General features: G+C 40.1%; 1 protein-coding gene across 16 annotated transcripts in view; it reads right to left on the minus strand.

Annotated features, from left to right (window-relative positions):
• Positions 1-22394, minus strand: part of CELF2 (CUGBP Elav-like family member 2) — a 1000575-nt gene that overhangs the window by 32353 nt on the left and 945828 nt on the right. The gene's annotated exons all lie outside the window — the stretch shown is intronic.

Below are 22394 nucleotides of genomic sequence, written 5' to 3' on the forward strand. Positions count from 1 at the left end.
CCAAACTGTACTCATCTGCTTTCCTCAAAAATATGTCCCTTTCCCTAACTTCTGTGATACTATTGGTGGTACCATCACCCTCCCAGTCCCCTAGGCTTATAACCTCATTCTCTTTATCTCAGCCTGATCAGTATCCTTCCCTTTACTACTGTGTTCAATCCTACTGACTCTATTTTGACATGATCTCTCAAAATAATCTCCTCCTGAGGATGTCATCTCTTCTTGCCTAAATTATTGGAACAGCTTCAAAAACTGGTCTCCCTGACTGTAGCCTAACTCTTCTCCAATTCATCCTTTCTAACACTGCCTCTACTCAAAAACCTTTAGGGACTTCCCATTGCCTACTACATAAAATATACACTTGCCATTCAAGACCTTTCACAATCTGCCTCTATTATACCTTTCAAGCATCACGTCCCATTTCCTTGCTTCACCTATTTTATTTTCCAGTCAAAGCAGAATTATTTTTCTTTCCCTGCCTTGCCTTACTCATCTCCTTGGCTTTGTTCACATTATTCTATGCTTCCTGGAACGGATTGTCTTCCTCCACCCTGTTTTCTGGTGTCTCCATCTTTGGTTTGTTTGTTTGTTTCTGTTAGGCAACTGGGGTTAAGTGACTTGCTCAGGGTCATACAGCTAGTAAGAGTCAAGTGTTTGGTCTGAGGCCTGATTTGAACTCAGGTCCTCCTGACTTCAGGGCCGGTGCTCTATCCACTGCGCCACCTAGCTGCCCCTGGCGTCTCCATCTTTGAAGTCCCTCTGAAGCCCAACTTAATTATCACCTCTCCCATGGAGCTTTCATATAGTATATAGTCTAGATTTCTTCTTTGCACTTATGCCCCGATCTCATACAAGTCACTCACATACATTATCCCCCCACATGAAATTCCTTCCTAGCTCCTCAAGAGTGGGGCCTGTGTATCTCCAGCACAATGCCTTGTAAACAGTAGGTGCTTAATGAGTGCTTATTGATCAATTAAGCATCCTTACCATCCAAGTTTTTTTTTCTAAAAAAATCTGTAGCAAAAGAAGGAATTAAAAGGCAATTGATTGCATTCTTCTACAACTACTCCTTTACTCCTGACATTGTATCAGTGCAGCTGCTGCAAAACGTTGTTGATGGTGTTTAGTCATTTCAGTCACATCTAACTCTCTGTGACCCCATTTGGGGTTTTCTTGGCAAAGATACTGGAGTGGTTCGCCATTTCCTTCATCCGCTCATTTTACAGATGAGAAAACAGAGGTTGTCGACAGGGTTAAGTGACTTGCCCAGAGTCACGTATCTAGTAAATGTTGAATCTTCCTGAATCCAAGCTCAGTGCTCTATGCATTGTACCAACTTATGGTAGATAGAACCTTGATACATAATGAGAATGGAGAGTGGTCTTGAATACTTTCTCCTTGAACTATATATCCCTCACTGAAGACCTCACTTAGATTTGAAAGAGAGTTCTCTGACAATCCTTAATCTGGAATCATCCCACCATCTGACTTCCCCATTCATGTTCCTGGGCTGCTGAAGGACGTCTAGGTGAGTGAAGAACTAGGTGTCAGGAAGATCTGAATTCAAATACTTCCTCAGACATTCACTAGGTGTGACCCTGGACAAGTGTCTTAACCTCTCTGTGCCTCTGTGTCCTCAACTTCAAAGTGAAGGGGCTGGTCTGTAAAATGAAGGAGACTGAGGATGGTTTCTAAGGTCTCTTTGGCTCCCATCACACCCTTCTGTTCCAAACCTTCCAGGAGTTCTCCATTGTCTCTTGGATAAAATACTGACTCCCCAGCCTGGAATATAGCCTTCCACAACTTCCTTCTACCTACCTTTCCAGCCTTATTTCATACTACTTCCCTTCATATACCCTGTATCATAGTTAAACTGGGCAACCAGCTATTTGTCAAACTTCACATTCTATCTTATACTGCTATGTGTTTGCATAAGAGAGCCCCTGTGACTGGAATATACTTTCTTCTCATCTTTGCCTCTTAGAATCCTTGTCCTTCAAGGCTCAGCCTATGTGACACCTCCTTTGTTTAAAGGCTTTCCTGATACCTCCTAGTTGTTAGTGTTCTAATAGGAAAGGAGATTGCTATGGCTATCTGGAGAAGTAAATGATTTTCTTTTTGAGACTGTGTTGTGGGTATTTTAAGCTCTTGTGTTTTAATATAAAGTGTCTTTAATATTCATTCACTGTCTATTCTTTACCTCTGGTGATGTACCCTATATAAGTAGCTTATTTCTTATTAGTAAAACTTCCAATGACCCAAAATAGCCTCTCGCCCAGGCCCAGGCCTCTGGATAACCCACTCTTTATATACATGAGTCTACATTAGCAGCAGAGCTTTCTGTGACCCTCTCTGTAGTGCTGAAGGACAGCAGGTTTGACTAAGGGGGTCCAGAATTAATGGAAATTCTACCTGGAAAAGATGACTCCTGATTTTGCAAAGAATATAATAGAAAGGTTAAACAGCAAGGAACTTAATTAACAATAACTCAAAGATTTAACAAATCCTCTAATACTTATCTGATGGATTTTCATGGGAGCAACCCTAGAGATGATTACAGGCATACTCCCAACTTTATTCAGTGGTATCATGAAAATGTGACATGGTGAAATGACATCATGGGGTAGGGGAGGGGAGGTAGTTTCATAGGAACAATGTCACACCTACAAGTCAATGGCCAAATGATGTTAAAGCACGACTTTATAACTTTAAACAATGCTTTATCATGCATCAACAATGTCATTCATCAGGGTAACCTTATGGGGAGGATGCCTGTATCCAAATCTAAAAGAAGATAGCCACTAAAAAAGAAAAGAAAAATCAGCTTGACTCCTCCATGTTAGTAAAGTAATTAAAAGAATAATCCTCTTATTTTAGCATGGTTCCTGGTAAACAATAAATGTTCACTAGCTCTGCCTGCCTATCTATCACATTTCCTGGGTGAGTGACTATTTCAAAGGCTTGAATTGTACTTAAGCATTATAATCAATGGATCTCTTTGGTATATTCTGTCACCGTAGACCCACGCTGTCAAACTCAAATAGAAACAGGGGCCACTAATCCCTACGTAAGGATTTCTGCTTGGCTCAAAATGTAATGTTATCTATGTTTTATTGCATTTATATTTATTTTGCAAAGTATTTCCCAATTACATTTTAATCTGGTTCAGCCTGCACTCAAGGGTGTCATGACCCTTGGGCAGCACTTTTATCATAGACTACCTGCTCCCTCCTTCTGCTTGTACTTACCATCTTTGATGACTATTTGACTGGAATCATGGTCTTCTAGAAATGGTGTTTGGAGGGAAAGGAGGAAGAAAGAAGGTGATGAAAGGTTCTTAAATAGCATCAGAGTCTGCTCAGCACTCTCAAGGTAGAATTCAGAGCATCCAGCAATATCTATTTCTGTGTGTCCCAATTTTTCTTCTTTGGGATGGCTAGAAACCTCATTGAGACTTCAGTTGGTTCATCCTTTGCATTTTGGACCTCTTGGCTCATTTGGATATGGGCCTTCCTCACACGTCACGTATGGTCTGGCCTAGAGGCATATGCCTACCCATATTAGGCTAGCTCTGAAGCAATCCAAGGGCCTTCGAGGTGGGGGCAGGTTATTTTAACACTCATCTGGGACTCTAGAATAATTCACTCGTGTCAGAAAAAGTTCCCCCGGCTCTGCTGCCATTTACACTAATGATAGGAGAAATGTGACTTAATGCTAGTGAGTGGAGATTTCCTATTGATTGCTTCTGATTGTCCCTGGGATGAAACCTGACCAAACACTGACAGACTTCATGAACTGGCTTCTTCTTGGTCCCCTCCTGGCACCAGCAAAAAAAAAAAAAAAAGACCAAGTAAAAAGTGCTCAGCAGAAGAATAGCCTGTCTAATAGTTGGTAATGTCACCTTGTTCCTGGAAAGCCCGAGGACTGACCTCTAACATGGCTAGAAATCTCTCTCATCATGTTGCCATTCTGCCTGCATTTACTGTAATTGCTGGAGACACAGAAACACACAAAATGGGCTTAATGACTTAGCCTCCGTGACTTGCATTTTTGTAGCATCCAGTTCCCTCTCACAGAATTCATTACTTTTTCAGTCTGCACTGAAATTTTTCTTATCTTACTTTGTAAGCAGGTCATCCTGTGTCCAACCCCAGGAGAACAGTGGGAGCAAGACAGGCTGGTGTGAATGAGAAAAGATGGGGAAAAAAATCTCCCAGTTGGGCCCATGGCTGGTAAATGTAAGTGCATGGCAGAAGTGCCCACAGCATACTGGACAAATTCTACCTCAGATACTTTCTAGTTGTACGACCTTAGATAAATCATTTAACCACTCTGTGCCTCAGTTTTCTCATCTGTAAAATGAGGAGATTGGACTCAGTAGTCTTTTAAGTTCCTTTCCAGCTCTTCTCCGATGATCCTATTATGTCTCTAGAGCTTATATAAAACCCCAGGTGGACCTCAGGAATAAATAAAGAAAAGAATCCCTTATTTTTGACTCCGTATTAAAAACAGAAGTCAATTATAAATGGCAATTAAGAGAAAGGCCTTTCCTTCTTTATCTAAAATTCCTTCTATTGTTAGTAATGGAATAATTGCTAATCAATGCTAGTTCATATCTTTCCTCCTCATTCAAATAGCATTAAAAGGATCTTAGGTGGTAGTCAGATATAGGCAGCCCACAAAGGTGACAGACGGGCGTTAGCAAGAGAAATTTCTAAAGCTTGTCAGCTTCCTTTCCATTGGCCTTATCTCCATCCTTTTGTAAGAGCAGTAAGGAGGATCTAGGCCAGAGATTCTGAACCTTTTTTGGGGTCACGGACACTTGTGGTAGTCTGGGAAAGCCTATGGACTCCTCAGAGCATTGTTTTTAAATGCATAAACTGAAATATGCAGGATTACAAAATGAATCAATTATATTGATATATAGTGCCTGGCACATAGTAGGCACTTAAAAAATGCTTATTGACTGTGCACTGAGTTGTATTATTTTTTAATTAGTTTGAGTTTTTAGTAAAACTGAGTTTTATGATTAAAAAAAAAATAACAGAACAATTTCATGGACCCTAGGTTAAGAACCCCTGAGCACTCTCCCAGGATTAGCCAGCCACATGCCTCAAGGAAAATTTGGCCCCTTCAGACCTACAGTACTGGTTGTGATAGAGGTGATGTATCAAAGCTATACGCTGCTCTTTGGTGAACAGTCTCGCATTGTATGGCTATTCGCAGGTCTGTAGGTAGAATTTGAACCCAGAGCCTCTGAATCTGAATACCATACTCTTTAGTTATATTTATTTGATCCAGCCCTAGGATTTCATTATTTCACTGCATGACTGTGAAATCATTTCATCCATCGTTTACAAACATGAAAACACTCTCTGTGGCTTCAGGACCAGCAATTTGTGTGTAACTGATAGTCTTGGAGAGTTGCCTGGGGCACTGAAAGGCTAAGTGCCACTTGCCTGTGGTTGGACAGCTCCGATATCAAAGGCATGACTTGAATCCAAGTGTTCCTGAATACAGGACTAGCACTCTGGCCATGTAGAGGGCTATACCCACAGAGAAATGGAAAATCCAAGAAGGGACCCTGGGTTCTTGAAGATTGTGCAATGGAACACTAACTCTGGCAGGTCCTGGGAATCTGGATGGCTGGAGTGAAATTATAGACCCATGACAGATGGAAGTACAGGGATAGGGTCTGTATTTATGATTTCACTAGTACAGAGAACTCCTCAGTGAGGAAACTCTAACAGAGCAGCTGATAGGGGTGCAGAGGACAGAGCTCTGGGCCTAGAATCAGGAAGACCAGAATTTAAATCTGGCCTCAGACACTTACTAGCCATGTGATCCTGGGCAAGTCACTTAACTATGTTCACCTTAGTTTCCTCATCTATAAAATGGGGATAATAATAGGACCTACCTCCCAGGGTTGTTATGAAGATCAAATGAAATAACTGTAAAGCATTTAGCACAGTGCCTGGCACACAGTAGGTCCTATATAAAATGTTAACTATTTTTTATTTTTATTATATTTTAATATTTTATATCATATATACTATACTGTATAAATTGTTAGCTATTTTATATATAGCCATTTTATATAATAATATAATAGCAAATGCAGCTATTGTTATTATTAGATCCATACCTTCTCTGCAACTTACAGGCTTAGAGAGTTGCCTAGAACACTGAGAGGTAAAGACTCGCTCAAGGTTACACAGTCAGTATGTGTCAAAGGCCAATTCTTCCTCCATTACCCCATGCTGACTCATTAAAATGAGAAAGTACAATATTCCCAAAGTCCTTGGCCAATGCCTTTAGAAGCGGCCACTGAGCCTCAAGGTTTGGTTGGGATGAACACAGGTATTCTTACTATGATTGCTCCCTTGCACTGCTCCTGGAATCTCTTACCTTCCAGATCCCACTAGAAATCTTTCCATATTTTCACAAATGAGCTCTTTCTTTAGAAATGGAAACAGGCAATACAGCCAATCTTAATAAAGTATTCAAAAACGGAATGTTCAACAGATGTACAATAGAGAGACCCTAGACACAATAGGCAGACACAAATTAAATACCACCAACACACATATTTTCCAATTTCTGTGTTGGCAGCCTGGCAAGATTCTGCTTGGGGTAATTGCATTCTGCCCACCTAAAATCTCCCTTTCTGCCTCAGCTGGGCTCTGCATCCTGTATTTCTTCCCCTGAACCATTTTGGAAAATGCCGAGGGGGCATTTCAGAAGGGTGGCATGTAAATGCTACTCTATAATCACCCACAGCATGGTCCTCAGTAGAAGGTTACTTCTACTTTTAAAACAAAGAAGCCACAGTTAGAAGAGATTAAAGTAGGTGGGAAATGAGGCCTGCTTCTGCTTGCTAGTTTCCTACCAGAGGGGCAATCTCTTACTTCTAACAAGGTTATTGCTGCTTTACAAAAAAGTTGAAACCAGTCTATGGGCATTTTGACTATGAAAAGTGAAAAAGATTATGAAATCCATATTACTAGCTTCTCGTTTGGCAAACACAATTTCTTGCCTTCTTGTACAAAGTTTGTGTTTGTATGTGGGCATGTGTGTACCTGGTAAGACTTATTGCTACAGGTGCTGTCACCACGGGGCCCCTGAGCAGCTGGAGATATTGTTACCTCTCTGGGCCTTGGTTTCCTCATTTGTAAGCTGAGAGTGTTGATTAGATGGCTTTTGAGGTCCTTTTCAGGTCTTTAAGCTATGAACCTATGATTGATCCCAGATGCTCAGTTCCCCAAAAAGCTACTCAGAGGACAGAATTGTGACATCATTCTGGATCTACGCTTTTTCCCCTGAGATTGTGAGGAAATCCTGCCTGAATAACTAGAGAGTACAGGAGATATAGTGGGCATTTAAAAAAATCAAGCTCCTTTGTTTCTGTGGTCTTCAGAGGTAAAAAGCATGACTAAAATCTCCATATAGTGACCTTTCCCAAATAGAAATCACAGGGCTATGTTGCCAGAATTCTTTCCCTCTTCCCTTCTGGCAGCTCCCCTCATAGACAGGTTCAGTCGTTTGAGTGACTATTTTACGATGACACCATCAGATCCTGGTCATTAAAAACGAATATAATAGTAACCTTGGGAAGTTACCTTTAAAACCCTTCTGGATAACAGCCAATTGCAAGAAGATCTTAGTGGTAGTGGTGGTGGTGGTTTATTTAGTCTATTAGGCATGCCTGACTCTTCATGACCCCATTTGGGGTTTCCCAGCAAAGATAACTGGAGTGGTTTGCCATATCCTTCTCCAGCTCATTTTACAGATGAGGAAACTGAGGCAACCAGGGTTAAGTGACTTGCTCACCTAGTGTCTGAGGCTGGATTTGAACTCAAGTCCTCCTGACTCCAGGGCTGGCACTCTATCCACTGCACCATCAAGCTACCCAGACTTAAGCAGAAATGGGCTTTTGCTTCCTTCATTTTTTGGCAGTCTGGGATTTTTCCTATTTTGGCCTGCTTCCACAAAGGGAAACTACCTATTCCAAGTCAGTGCCAGGAAGATGACTTCAGAAGGCACACCTGTTTTTATTACCTCAAGCTCTCATCCTAAGCCTGTCTTCTGTTTTCACTGCTAAAGTCCTAGGGAAAAAAAAATCTCTGCTTCTACTTCCTTGATTTTCCATAACTTCTTAACACCACGTATTCTGACTTCTGGCCCTATTATTGTACTGAAACTGCTTTCACAAAGGTTACTCATAATCTACTAATTGCTAAATCTTTCAGCTTTTTCTCTGCCCTCATTCTCCTTGACCTACCTGCAGCATTTAACACTGTCATCCCCTACTTCTTCCTGGGAACTCCTTCTCCTTCTCACTGTCAAAAAAGCTAATGGAATTTTAAGCTGCATGAAGAAAGACATATGGTATTCAGCACTAGGAAAGTAATAGCCTCAGCGTACTCTAACCTTGTAAGACCACAGACAACTGGAGTACTACATTCAGTTTGGAGTGCCATATTTGAAGGCAGGCTTGGAAGAAAAATGAGGATGGGGAAAAGTCTTGGGATTATTCCATATCAATCAGTCAAAAAGCTTTGAAGTGCCAACTATATGCCAAGCACTGGGGACAGAAATACAAAGAATGAAACAATTCCTCAACTCAAGCTTAGATTCAATTGGGGGAAGATAATAAATACATATATAAGTTTATATGGACTATAAAGAGAATAAGTCTAAATAAATACATTGTAGTTAAATATGACATAGTTAAGGGGGATGACTTTAGCCATCAATGGGATGAGGAAAGGCTTTAGGTAGAAGGTAGTGATGGGGCTTCATCTTGAAGGAAGAGAGATGGGAGCTTTGACCTGCTCCGTTTCTCACCTGGGCCAATGCCCCTACTTAGGCAGTGTAGTAGCTACTCTCTCTTAGAGGTTTACTATAATGGTGCCATTTTGGCTAGTGCAAGGTCTCAGAGATGGGAGATGGAGCGTCATGTGAGGAACAGAAAAGGCTAAAACGACTGGACTGGAGGCTGCAGGAAGGAGCATAATGCATCATGAGGCTTGGAAGATAGGCTGGGCCCAGGGTTGTGAAGGAGTTTAAAAGTTTAAGAGAGGAGATGATACATTATCCTAGAAGTACCAGGGAGCCACTGAAGTTAAATTGAGTAGGGGAGTGACAGAATCAGATCTGTGATTAAGGAAAATCACTTGGGAGAAGAGTTGGAAAAAGAATGGATATACTCTAGGGAGAAGATGACCTGAGAAAGATATAACTGCCTTTAAGTATTGGTAAGGCCATTCTGTGGAAGAAGGTTTTGATTTACTTTCCTGACCCCTAAAAGGAAGAGCTAGGAACACTATGTGGATGTTTAGGAATGTAATGAAAAACTTTTGAAAATTCCTTGAAGTCCTTTGCTTAAGAAGGTTAACTGCAGGGACTAAATGCGGTACCTTCCTCATAAAACTTGATTCTCAATCAGATTTAAACATAAGATTCTGGGTGTATCCAGAGGCAGCAAATTAGGAGAATGATGTGTTTGGGAGTCATGCCACTTGAGAAATGGTTGAAGGATCCCGGGTTCATAGATCAAGAGGTAGAAGGGGCTTCAGGGGCTAATGCAGCCCCCTCTTTTTGCAGATGAAGAAACTAAGGCTCCAAATGACTAGCCCAAGGTCACACAGCTAATAAATGTCAGAGATGGGATCTGAGACTAGGTCTTCTGGCATTAGTTAACCACTGTCCCCTGGTGCTTCCCTAAGGACCCGGAGATATTTAATGTAGAGGGGGAAACTGGAAGTGGGTGAGCAGGAGGATGGGAACATTATAGCAATTTAAAAATATTTGATAAGCTATCATGTGGAAGAGGGGATAGGTTTATCATATGGTATTCTAAAGCAGGAATTGGCAAACTATAGCCCATGGACCACACTACCTGTTTTTGTATGACCCCTGAGTTAATAAGCTCGTGGGCCATATAAAAACAAGTGGCAGGCTAGACTGGCCCATGTGGCCATAATTTGCCAGCTCCTGCTCCAGAGAGCAGAATCATAATCAATGAGGAAAAATTACAAAGAGGCAAATATTTTTCTCCATGTTGCTTTGTTTCAGTCATGGCTCTTTGAAAATGGACTATGTAATGATAAAAAATAACTCATGTAAAAAGTAAGCTCTTTAAGGTTGACAGAATAAGATGGTATTGTATTACCATAGTTTTCAGGACAGCTAGGTGGTACACTGGATAGAACACCAGCCGTGAGGTCAGGAGGACCTGAGTTCAAATCTGGCCTCAGACCAAGCCCTTGCCACTTACTAGCTGTGTGACCCTGGGCAAGTCACTTAGCCCCAATTGCCTAAAAAAAAGAAAGAATGAAAGAAAAAAAGAAATTGAGCCTCAGAGGCGTGAAATGAGTTTTTTTGGGGTCATATGACCACCAAGGGGCAGAGCCAGGATTTTGACGCAGGCTTTATAACTCCAAATTCATTGAGTGCACTTTTCACTACAACTGGAAGAAACCATATGTCTGTATGAAGGAGGCAGTAAGCTCTGAGTCACTAGAAGTGTGACTTCTATAATTTAATAAAGATTTCAACTTTCGGTGGCATCTCGGGATAGGTGAATATTAAGGTCCTGTTTTGCTCTAAGAGTCCATGATAGCTCATCGTCAATTTTTTTTTATGGACTTATCACACTTCCCATACAAACTTTAGTGCCATTTGTTGGTAGTATCAATAGGTCCCAAAGTCCAACTAATGATATGGGTCAGAATGACAATGTATGTTCCAATTTTTACTAATGCAAAGCATAACATAGAAACAAAAGGCACTCCCAGATTTATAGAGAGACTTGAATGCAATGCCCCACATAAAACAGGTGAACTCTAGCAGATGGATAGATTTTTGTTGTGACCTACTATTACTTCACAGCTCTTGAGGCAAATTTATGAACTTTCCAGAACTTACCAGATACTTCTCTTTCTGTCCAGGTCTAGACATAAAATGGATTCTCCTTCATTTGAGATTTTCTTTTTTTTTTTTCTCATTTGAGATTTTCAGGCAAAGGCTGGCATACTACTGAAATTCTGTTATTCAGCGAGAGTCCCATAACAATATCACAACAAATCTCCCTTTATTGATCCTTATCCAGTACTCTCCAATTTTCTTCTAGGGAACGAGGTGGTACAGCAGATAGAATGCTGAGCCAGGAGGCCTCAAATCCAGCCTGAGACACTAGTTTTATGTGACCATGGGCAAGTTATTTAACCTCTGTTTGCTTCAGTTTCCTCATCTGTAAAATGGTGATAATAATACCACCCACCTCCTAGGGTTGTTATGAGAATCACATGAGAATGTGGGAAGTATTTAGCACAGTGCATGGCACATAGTAAGCATTCTATAAATATTAGCTATCATCATTATTATTCTCTAGTTCCTGCACCTCTTTCTCATTCAAATAGATCTTCTTAAACATTTTTTTTCTCTTGATGGGAGAACTATTGGTACTTTTTGTATAAAAGGGGAGCATGGGCTACAGATAGAAACATAAACGTAGCCCACTACACTGAGGGCTTCCTGTAACTTTATCTCAATCTGTTATTCGTTTCTAATATTTTAATTTGTATTATGTTTATTTGCAAACGTGTCATGTCTTTCTCTACTAGACTGTAAGCATCATGAGGGCAGGGATTCTTGTTACAATAACAATAGCGTACCTTTAGATAGTTTTACAAAGCACTTTATATGTACTATCTCATTTGATCCCAGGAATGACAGACAGGGAAGTGTATGATGGAAGGAAGTGATGGAAAGTTAGCCTCGAGCATGTAAGAAATGAGTTCAAGTCCCACACTTGAAATGCTCTGAGTGGGTGATCTTGGGCAAGTCACTTTGTTTCCCTTAGTGTCCTAGGAGAACCTCTAAGGCTCCCAGTTCAAGGAAGTTCTGACCTTTCTTAGTAGGGGGGCAGTTCCTTATGCCAATGAAATCATGTTCCTATCCCTTGATCCCACAATGACTGAGGTAGATGGTATAAATATCACCTTCCCCATTGTACAGACCAAAAAAAAAAATCATAGGATTTCAGAATGGGAGAGTTGGAAGCTTTATAGTCCATACACATACACCCAGGAATCCCTACAAAGACATACTTGAGAAGAGGTTGTTCAGTTCCTACTTGAGGATCTCCAAGAAGAGGGAATCTACCATCTCTTAAAGCAGGCCACACTTGAATGTGGCCATTAAGTTTTCCCTAAGTAGTCTTTTCTCCAGGCTAAATATACCGTCCTTCGCCCTATCCTTATATCATGAACACAAGGCCCTTCTCTAGCCTGTTGACCCTCCTCCACACCCTCTCTAGGTTATCCATGTCTCAAAAACAGTGATTCATTCAGGGAGATTTAAGAACTGGCTGAAGTTCACACTGTTAGCAAGTGGCAAAACTGGAATCTGAACAAAGGTCTTTGAATTTCCAGTCTGGGCTTACCCTGTCACTTCTCTTTGTATCTCTCTCAGCAACTCGTATGATGAATTGTGTATGTTAGGAACTTAGTAAATGTTTATTAAATTAATTAATTTTAAGGTTTTTTTTATGGCTCAGCACTTTACTGTGGCTCCCCAAAATGCTTATTAGGCAACATAGTGTGGTTTCCAGGAAGTGTGTATAAATATATGTGTGTGTGTGTGTATCTACTTCCTCAAACTGCCTCTTAAATTCATTTTTCCTTAGTTCTACCCCACCTTGGATGGCGATAGATTAAAAACTAAAAGCCACACTAACAGTGACGACAACAACAAAAAAAGGTAACACAAGGCAGCGAGAATCTGCCTTTAGTGCATTTATTAAATGCTTTCCATGGAACAATTAGGTGGTGAAAGCTCAGCGGCTTTGTGGTTTAGGAAATAAAATAATTGTAAACACAGAGAAAATTGCCTGCATTGACCAAACATACACAGGACTCTGGAGCCTGTGATTGCCTGTCTGCCTGAAATGATCTTGGTTCCTGTGTTCCAACTGTGCAGGGAACATTGTGAGGAGGTAGAATAATTAAGCAATGACAGAGGCCCCATCATTATTAGCTAATCACAACTCGGGGGCATTAACAAAACACAGAGCATCTCTATTCCCATGGGGTCTCATTATTCCATGATAACCACACCTCCATTTTTAATTTATTCCCCAGAAGACAGGCTTTTGTGTTTTTTGAGGGGTGTGTGTGTGTGTGTGTGTGTGTGTGTGTGTGTGTGTGTGTTTGCCTCAGAACGATAGGGTAGGAAAAGCTGTTTGATGATAGAGAAAAGATTTTATGGTATTTTATCTCGTTCCTTGAAAAAGTCTTTTTTCTTGTACATGTATCTCTTACCTTTTTCCTGATGCAACTCAGTACTCACACAGTTGGGAGCAGCACTAGTCAGATGAGAATAATATAATTCTGCCAACAATTATTAAACAGGAGCCTGTACTACGCCAAGGGGAAGACACAGAGTTTATAGCCAAAGAGTGTGTAGTTTAGTAGTTTCTAATGGTTTTCTAAAGATGGACTCCGGTAAAATCCAAGCTTTCTACGTTCTAAGCTTCTAAAGAACCAAGTGACAGTGGGGGGTTTTTCAAGAGGTAGTTTTAGAGGTTCAGTGGATAGAATGCTGGACCTGGAGTCAGGAAGACCTGAGTACAAATCCAGCCTCAGACACTTATTAGCTGTGTGACCACGAGTAGCTCGCTTTAGCTTTATTGTCCTCAGTTTCTCATCTGTAGAATGGGGATAATAATAGTCCATACCTCTCTGGATTGTTGTGGGGCTCAAATGAGATAATATTTGTAAAGTGCTTTGCCAACCTTAAAGCACTATTTAATTATTATTATTGTGCTTTCTTGTTTTAATCTTGAATCACTTTTAGGCCTCCTTATATACTACCTTTGGAAATTAATATGTAAATTAAGAATAACATATAATTATTTATATTTTATATAGTATTTAATTATGTATAATTATTTATGTAATGTATAAATATATAAAAGTCCATAAATATATACAAGTGAGTCCATAAATGGGCGTTCACTACAATGTTTTAGTGCCCCAAACAGTTCTACCATGTCCTTCATTGCTCTTTCCCCATTTGTTTCCAATGGCTTGTTTGCACTGTTTTTAGGGAAGTTTTCTGGGTGAAAATCTCTTGATCACCAGTCCACAGGTTGGATACTTTGACCCCTGACCTTATTTTAGTGCCTCTGAAGACAGACAATGAAGTGAGACAGGGGCCATGTTGGGTCAAATGTCCAAAAAGACCTGCCTTGTATAATAAGCCCAGTTCACATGATTCTACAACAAGGGAAGTCAGCCTGACCTCTCCTCCTCTTCTCGTCTTTGGCTGGTGATAGTAGCTTTCATGTGCTTTCCTATGCATATAAAGCTTGATGTTCTTGGCACAGGATACCCATGTGATAGAAATGCAGTATCTTACCCATGAGATTAGAACCTGGGAAGTAGAAAAGTAATCTTTAACTTGGGCATTTCCAGTTCCTACTCACTGACGATAGATTCCAGTCTTTCTTCCTAAAGACCAGTGTTCACAGTGGAACCAGTCAACTGATAGATGACAGTGAGTGAAATGTGTTCTTAGGGGAAAAGTCAAGAGACTGACCTCCTTCCTCTTTGCCAAGGGGCAGGAACCTAGAGTGGAATGACCTTTGCCTCCAGAGAGAAAAAAAGAAAATGCAAACAACACTTGAGTCCTGTAGAGGGTTTTCTATGTAACCCAGATTGCTAAGAGTCACGTCTTCCTTGGGTTGTTATGGCCCCATGGCTTGGCAAAAGGCAAAAGATCATGAAGCTCAGATACCGATTTCTGAAGCTGTGCATGCCAGTCTCAATCTGTTTAAGCAGGCAGTTCAGCGGGGCTGCCTCCATTGTAAATGACCAACCACAGGTTTCTCTCCGGCTCCTTGCAGAGCCCCAATCCAGCACATTTCCTGAAATAAAAGCAAATAACTCTCCAAGGGCCTTGGTACATGACCCTGAATGGTGATAAGTACAAGAAAGCCCTGCTCGGATACTGTTATCTTGCTCCATTTAACCCAACAGTTCCATTTTGTCTTTGGTAAGTAGGCTATGTTGGTTTTGTAACCTCAAGTCAAATTTGAACTAATGTGGAAAATTCCCCTGTCAACATCTTCAGCAATGCCACAAACAGGAGGAATTGGGGGAAGAGAGAGTATTTTCACTTCATTTGTATTCGTGCTTAATGAAGGGCATTATTTTCTCTCTGAAATTAGAATTGGGACAAGACACTTGTATGCCCAGGCAAGGTCTGAAAATCACCCTCTCCCTAATTTGAAAATCATGTGTCTTGGGTATCATTGTCCACAGGAAGCTTTCAGCTTTCACCACAGCCAGTTAGTCAACAAACATTTATTTACTATGTTCTAGGAATGCCACAGATACAAAGAAAGGCAAAAACAGTTCTTGCCCTCCAGAAGCTCACAATCTATTAAAGAAAAAAAATTGAAAATAACTAGGTATATATAGAGAAGGAAGATGATCTAGGAGGGGAAAGTACTAGTAGCTACAGAAAGGTGGGATTTGAGATGAATCTGGAAGCCAGGGAAACTTAGAGGTTGACATGAAGAGGGAGAACATTCAGGCATGAGGTACAGCCAGTGCAAAGGCATGGAAGGAGGAGATAACATGTCATATGTAAGGAGCCAATGCACTTATCAGGGGATAAATACCTAGGCATCATGGAGAGTAGAATTTTCTGGCATTAAAATATGTACATTTATAAAAAATGACTGTTTTTAAAACTAATGTCTTTTGTGCTTCCTCTTATCCCTACCATGAAAGTATTGCACCCTAGGCAGCTGCGAACCTCGCCTATCACTACCCCTGGTTCTGTTTGAACTCCTTTTAGTTTCCTTATGTGTGTATATTTTTAGGGAGAGTAGAGGGCAGGAGCCATGAATAACTTGATCCAAAAATAATCCTAGCTCCTACTCTGATAGAATCACAGAATATCAAAGGCCATCTGGTTTGTCCTGTATCTGAACAACAAAAAAATCCCCTCTCTGTAACGGTTACAGTCATGATTACTTTTCTAATGACAATGGCAATTATACTTTCTCTGTTTAAAGAGAATTCTAGTGCTGTCTTTCTAAGGAACTCGGAAATTCTGAAAATATCTGTGTGAAGAGGGCACAGGTAGCAGAGGATTTATCTCATTTCACAAATGTGAAAAAGGAATCACAGATGAAATGACTTACCCAAGATCACACAGTCTCTTGACTCCTGCTCAGTGCATTAGAATGAATACAAAGGGGAATGGTTATTGGAAGTCAGGCTGCCTGAATCCTTAGCAGCTGCATCAGAGAATAACTGTCGGGCTGATCAAAGAGTAATTGACTGCTTCCCTTTAGAAATCTTGAGACTTTTCTTCATTTTACAGGTATGTACTTACCTTTTTCTTCCCCTCTAAGTTGACTGATGTACGATCTAAATAGCTTACTGCCCAATTATACAGGAATTTAATGTTCCAATCTGACTGCTCATGTATTTTGAATGGCATGTCTGTGTCAGCATTTACCTTACAAAGGAGGCGTCTGGAGAACAGGGAGCAGATTAATGTCATCCTCTTGCGATATTACCTAGCTGGACTGAGCACTTCAACAATTCTTCAAAAATTCAAAAAATGCTTTTTGAAGATGATGAGAAAAACATATACCGAGGATGAGATGATGAGAAATATCTTCAGATATGGTTATGGAATATGGTAGTTACATACTATGCAGGGTGTCCCAAATGTTTTGGGACAACTTATATTTGGGGCACTTATTTTGAGACCTATGCAAGCAACATGAATATGCACAGAGTAAATATTCTGTAGATTTGCTCAACTATGTATCTAAAAAACAAACCCAGAAAACTTATTTAAATAGTGTGTTAGTGAAAAATAATTGTAAGATAGCTCCTGGTCTCTTGAAAGAATAAAAGAAATAAAACAAAAGAAACAGAAGAATGAATAAACCAACTAGAATAGATTTGTTTTTTAAAAATCCTACCAAAAAACAAAGAAACAAAGCATTGAATCAACTACTGGCTTCAGAATGCATGGCAGGATATTCTGCCCCAAAGGACTGCAATAATCATAGCTCAGGGCACAGGCAGAATTTACTTGCATAAAGCAAGTGAAGTGATGAACCATAAATATCTCTACCCCCTCAGGTGTGCAGCTTTATTAAGCTTTAAATTAGTTCAGGACTATTAAGGACTCCAGTCTGTTCTAGGTCAGGGGCGTCTCATAAACCATTTGAGGCCGCCCATCTAGCATTTGGAAACCATGCTGTTGGCAGGAACCGATGACCCTTTGGCAGACCAGGAAGCTGTAATGAATTAGAGAATCAGCTGTCCTACTCACTGTTTGGACCAGCCAACTTCTGATTTTCTCAAACTTCTATCCTGGCTCTTACAAGAAGCAAATACCAAGAGTAATGCTGCTAAAGCCTCCTGAGTAAAGCCTCCTATTCTGTACATGCATCAGAATTCATCTGGGACAGGAGAAAGCTTTTGTTTTTTTTAAATTGTTATTATTGTTTTGGTAGAATTTTCCCCCCTAATTCACAATATCTCAGAAACAGGACAGTTAGTATCCTCTATAAAAAAAAAAGCCACTTATTAGAAAGGAAGACTGCTTCTCCTTTCCCTTTAAACAAAGGTAAAATTCCTTTTTCATAAACGGTTCTTTTCAGTACCAAAATACCTAAAAATTATTGTAAACCATGTGCTCAGATTTAGTTACTTTTTTCTGAGAAACCACCAGGTAGAAGTACGCAGTTCACTCTGGAATAGCAAATACCACCATTTGGTTCCCTAATTTTTACCCTAAAGGTACACCAGAGCCAGGGGCTTCTTGCTCTTCCTTCTCCTAGAGAAGGTTGTGAAACTCTAAGTTGAACAGGGAGAAAAATGGATTGCTTTCTCCTCTAAATCTAACTCATAGAATGTTTTTTTAATGTTAGAAATAAACAAATTGTGAAAACTTTTATAAGAAAGAGTAGGCATACAAGCCAGATTTCATTACAGCAAATTCCCAGGGGATATCTGATTTATTTTGCCAAGCTGGAATCAAGTTATTTCAAATATTACTTTAAATAAGTGGGTCATTGGATGGGCTTGGGGATTATTTTCCTCATCCTGGGATTTCACTTATAGTAAAGGTTATTTACTGTTAGCTCTGTTAATGCTGGTTAACAGAAAGTGAAATGTCACAGCAATAAATCTTTCATGTGACCCCCAAAGTGATTCTAGTAAAGACACACTTGGATACCACTTCTGGAGAGGAAACAGAAAATGCTGAGAAAGGCAGCTCACTTGCAAGTAACGTGCTGTCAAGTTTCTTTTATCTGTGGTAATGAGGGAATAGGCTAATTCAAATCCACAGACAATCAAGACACCTCATTTTAACACTTGCCTTTAATTCTGCCCCTCCCCAATGGCTTATAAGCGTGGCTAGGGAAGAAGAAAAGAGAATTTCATTCCCCTTCTCTCCAAAAAAACAAACAAACAACCCCTCCCCCCAAAAAAAGGTGGGTAAGGGAGTGAATGGGGACCACAAGGGTCTGGATGAGTTAACCACAAATTAAATAGCTTGCATCACAGAGATGATTGCATTTGCAGATTAAGGATATTTTATGAAGCAAAATGTGGCCTTGCTTCACTCACATGGTAATAATACCAGAGAAGGCGTCTCTCACAATTTCATATTCAAGGGCAGGTGGTTCTTTTAAAAACGAAATGGTCCTTTTAGTTGATCCAGGTAGAGAGAATACCACTTATTCTACAGAATGGCACCAAAGTAGCTTGCTAGTCAACCTTCACAAGATACGTTCCAACGTGGATCTGTATTGATTCACTCTGAAGAAAGCTGTCAGCCTAGACTATCCACCTACAAGTGATGGTTATTTTGGGGTCACCTGGGAACCGAATCAAAGACAGAGAGGTGGGTGTACTGGCCTGTAACAAAGTGTCACTATGACAGATTTAAACTGCTGACTGCAGAAATATGTATTGAACTGACCTGGGACATAAAAAGGAGGCAGCTGTTAAAAATTTCTTTGTGAACACTATAACTGCCATGCAGTCCTTTCTAGCTCGCAGGAAAACTCCCACGTTTTGACAATTTGGGTATTTGCTATGATAGCTTCAGTGAATGATGTCTTGTGATTGGCCTTACCCTGAAATTTTTTTTAGACAACTGATTCCTACAGAAAATTAGGATGGAAGATGGGTTCATCTTAAACTTCATCCCAGTGATTTGGTTATAGACAGAAATTTGGGGGTGAATAGAGAGAGTACTGGACATAGAGTAAGGAAGAACAGAGTTCAAATCCTACCTTACCAATGTACTAGCTGTTTCCTTTTAACTTTTTCTACAAAATGGGGATAATTATTGCAACACTTACTGATGGGGTCAGGGTGGCTAGCTGGTACAGTGGATAGAGAGCCAGGCCTGGAGTAAGAATGACCTGAGTTCAAATTTGACCTCATATTTTGCTGAAGTTGAAGCATTCCATAAAGGTTCTTTATTATGTTGTTATGTTCCCAAAGAACCTCATTTTAGGATACTCAACTCATACAATTTTCAAACAGCATTGTGGAAAGAGTTTAGTGTATTACTGAATAAAGACAATAATCACAGGGCTGGAAAGTATATTTAGGGCATCCTTCTGACTTCAGTCAGGTCAACCCACTTACCACTGACATTTATATGTATTTTATAGGTTGCAAAGTACTTTACATACATTATCTCATTTGAGTCCTATCACAATCCTATGAGTTAAGTACTGTAAGTGTATTGCACTCATTAAACAAATGAATAAACTGAGGCTGAGAGGTTTGGACAGCTAGCTGGCACAATGGACAGAATGGCCAGGCCTGGAGTCAGGCTAACTCATCTTCCTGAGTTCAAATCTGGCCTCAGATACTTACTAGCTGTGAGACCCTGGACAAGTCACTTAACTCTGTTGGCCTCAGTTTCCTCATCTGTAAAACGAGCTAGAGAAAGAAATGGCAAACCATTCCAATATCTCTGTCAAGAAAATTCCAAATGGAGTCACAAACAACCAGACATGAATGAAACAACTGAATAACAACAAAGAGAGGTTAAATGAGCTGCCCATACTAATATAGCCAGTAAAAGTCAAAAGTGAACTCATGCCATTGTATGGCATTAACAACCTGGGATCTTGCCTGGATAGTTGCTTGCTTTCCTGACTTCCTACAATCTCCCCCCAACCACTCATTTCATCCTACAGGCTACTGCTGGATTCACCTCTTTAATGAACGGTTCTGATCACGTCAGTTATCATCAGTGGTTCTCTACTGCCTATTAAATAAAATCTAAATTCCTTAAACTGTCATTCAAAGTTATCCACAATCTGGTTTCAACCCATCTTTCTTGACTTAGCTCAAATTACTCACACTTCCTCCATGCTTTATACTCCAGTCAAACTGGATTATCTGAAGTTTCCCAGTCATTTCCCAAACTTATATCCCTCCATACATTTGCCCATATAGTCTTGCATATCTGGAATACCTTCCCAATTATCTCTGTTATCTTTTCATCCTTCTAGGCCCAAATCAGTGCTTCTCCCTCATAAGTGCCCTCAGTACAGTGATTATATACTTTTTTTTCCATGTTTGTATCTCTCTCAATGTCACAGTAGGCACTCAGTAGACATCTGTTACAAGAAGTGAGATTCCAGGGGCAGCTAGATGGCGCATTGGATAGAATTCTGGCCTTGGAGTTAGGAGGACCTAAGTTCAAATCTGGCCTCAGATACTTGACACTTACTAGCTGTGTGACCTTGGGGCAGGTCACTTAACCCCAAATGACTCATAAAAAAAAAAAGAATTGCGATTCCACAAACTCTCTAGCTACGGTATTTCTATTCTATTAATTAAGGAAAAGTGGAAAAAAGGAACAAGGATTTAAGTGCTTTATAATTATTATTTCATTTGATCCTCATAACAGCTCTGGGAGGTAGATGCTATTACGATTCTCATTTTACATTTGAAGAAACTAAGACAGATTAAGTGACTTTTCCAGGGTTGTAGAGCAAGTAAGAGCCTTGAGAACAAATCTGAACTTGAGTCTTCCTGCTAGAGCCCACTGCTTTATCCAATGTGCTGCCTAGCTGCTGAGGACTGAGAGACATCATGATATAATGAAAGGAGCGCTGGATTTGGAGTAAAAAAATAATCTGGGTTCAAATCCCAGCTCTGCCACTTACTAACTATGTGACCTTAAGCAAATTACTTAATCTTTCTGGGCCTCAGTTTATCTGTAAAATAAAAGAGTTGAATGAGATAACTCTTACAGTCATGCCAACATTAATTTATGGTCCTTTGGTTTCGGGGGGGCGGGGAAAGAGAGAATCACCATTCTCTGTTCCTTGTGTGTCACAATTATTTGCACTGGGCAAGCTGACATGCCTAAACCTGGTCATAAAGTTATTCAACTTCTTTACCCAGTCCCCCTCCCCCTCCCTCCAAGGCAATAGAGACAAATGGCTTTTTGGTAAATGAATCACCTCCCTTCTTCTAGAGTCAGCTTCTCTTGATACTTAGGAGTTTACCCAGAGAATATGAATAGACAGATAAAATAAGGGGTGATGAATGATAATAAGTATGAATGATAATAAGATGTAAGACTGGCAAGCCACAAACTCAAAAATGTGAAGGTTACAGAATGATTTCTTCTGTAGATAACTGTTTCCTATTGCTTATTCGGATGCTAAGCCCGCTGTTGGTTTTTTCCCCCTCTATGCTAAACTGTGAAACTGCATATGTATGCATAAAATCTATAAGCTGAAATCACTCATTTGCCATTGCTATGGCAGGCTTGACTGGCATTAAATCACATTCAGTCTTTGTTTTCTAAGCTCATATATAGCTGGACAGGAACTGTAACCATTTACCTGAAAACTGACATACACGAAGCATCTCAAAGAGGCAGAGAATACTATAAAGCTGGGGCGGGGGGCAAGTATTACCTACAGTTATAAGTTAAAGCTATTTCAAAGTACTTCATATGCACAGAATGGGAAAAAAATCATCTGTACATAGTGAAGTGCCTCCTACTATCAAAAGAAATTATTTATATACCTCATTGAATCTCAACACAGAGAGGCAAATGAGGAACTTTAAAATACCCTCATTTTAAAAAAAGAAAAAGAGAAAGTTCACCAGGATGAGACAATGCATTAGATGCAACAATAAATGGTATAGACAGAGAATTCCCCAGTTTTTTTGGTGCTTCTGTTTTTCTTTTTAAGACTTGGTTTCCCTAACTCTTCTGACCTGAAGTACAATCAGCCATTCAGGGATCCCATCCCATTGTTGATCAGTATGGGAAGCTTTGACCTGCTCTGTTTCTCA

Source organism: Phascolarctos cinereus, unplaced genomic scaffold (assembly GCF_003287225.1).
Source record: "Phascolarctos cinereus isolate Bilbo 61053 unplaced genomic scaffold, phaCin_HiC Scaffold_1;HRSCAF=81, whole genome shotgun sequence".
In the NCBI taxonomy this organism is placed as follows: Eukaryota; Metazoa; Chordata; class Mammalia; order Diprotodontia; family Phascolarctidae; genus Phascolarctos; species Phascolarctos cinereus.